This window comes from Portunus trituberculatus, chromosome 2 (assembly GCF_017591435.1).
Source record: "Portunus trituberculatus isolate SZX2019 chromosome 2, ASM1759143v1, whole genome shotgun sequence".
NCBI classification, from domain to species: Eukaryota; Metazoa; Arthropoda; class Malacostraca; order Decapoda; family Portunidae; genus Portunus; species Portunus trituberculatus.
The window spans coordinates 134934-136008 of record NC_059256.1 but is presented as its reverse complement, the minus strand read 5'-3'; the positions used below and the strand labels follow the sequence as shown (position 1 = coordinate 136008).

General features: G+C 44.2%; 1 protein-coding gene across 2 annotated transcripts in view; it reads left to right on the top strand.

The window, feature by feature from the left end:
- Positions 1-745: 745 nt before the first annotated feature.
- LOC123507180 overlaps positions 746-1075 on the top strand; it is a 2156-nt gene continuing 1826 nt past the window's right edge. For both annotated transcript variants that reach the window (XR_006675611.1, XM_045259856.1), the window contains exon 1: positions 746-1075. This exon is cut by the window's right edge. The gene's annotated coding sequence lies outside the window, so the exon portion shown is untranslated.

Sequence of the window (1075 nt, the reverse complement as noted above, 5' to 3'; positions counted from 1 at the left end):
CGGCGCCATATGACCCCAGCTGTTGCGGCGCCTAAGGCAAATCCATCCATCAGGACGAGCGGGGAATCTAATGAAGCGCCTCACTACCTGTGGTCTTGCCAGTGCTTCTAACACCTGTGTTATGGCTCGACTAATGGTGGGTTGTGTTGGTCCAAAATCATCACTGCTACATAATTGCATCTTGCTAGCAAGATCCTCAAAGTCAGTACGACTTTCAGCTCAGCAGAGAGGGCACTATTCCTAGATATGGGGCTTGTTATATCATCTCTGATTAAGTCTGTGACGAACAAGATCCCATCACGGTCCAACCTGTACCTTGTGATGAGCTCACGGTCATCGTACATCTCCAGAGGGTCTTTTCTGGCAGCAAAGTTTCGGCGCTGCTGTACCACAGGATGTTGTTTTTCTACCATTTTAACTTGTGAGGAGCTCACAGACGCATTAGAAGTCCTCTCCCCGACTTATAACTTTCCAACGAGTTATGAGGTCCTACAAATCGATACGAACTTTTTTGCATAGCTCATAAGGGTTGTGAGCTACACTTTAGAAGTTTATGAGCTACATCCAGCTCACAACTGACTTATGACGTTTTCTGCATACCGGCCCAGGGCCGGTATGCATAAAACTTCATAACTCCTCATAAAGCAACTCACAACTACCAGTTTCTACTCACAGCAATGAGCTGGATTTATGAGTCATGCAGAATTACTCGTAAGAAGACAACTAGCTGTGAGCCGAGTGATTTATGAGCTACACCTAAGAAGATTTAGATCCTGATCTTGAAGGCGCTACGGGCCGTATTTACCGCTACGAATAGCGCTAACATTTGTTTAAAAACACTTGTATCACAAGAATAAGGATATTGTGTTATGTTTTTATCACTTCAAAGTTAAATATAGAAATTTCTGTAATATATTGGGTGCAGAAATGAGAATCTATTAAAAATATCATACCGCGAAAAGAATATGTGTGGATTTGACCTTGACGGCAGACGCCACACTCACAACAACAGCAGCAGCAGCCAGCCATCCACGTGAAGAGCAACATGGAACTCCAATGCCAGCATGAACCAGCA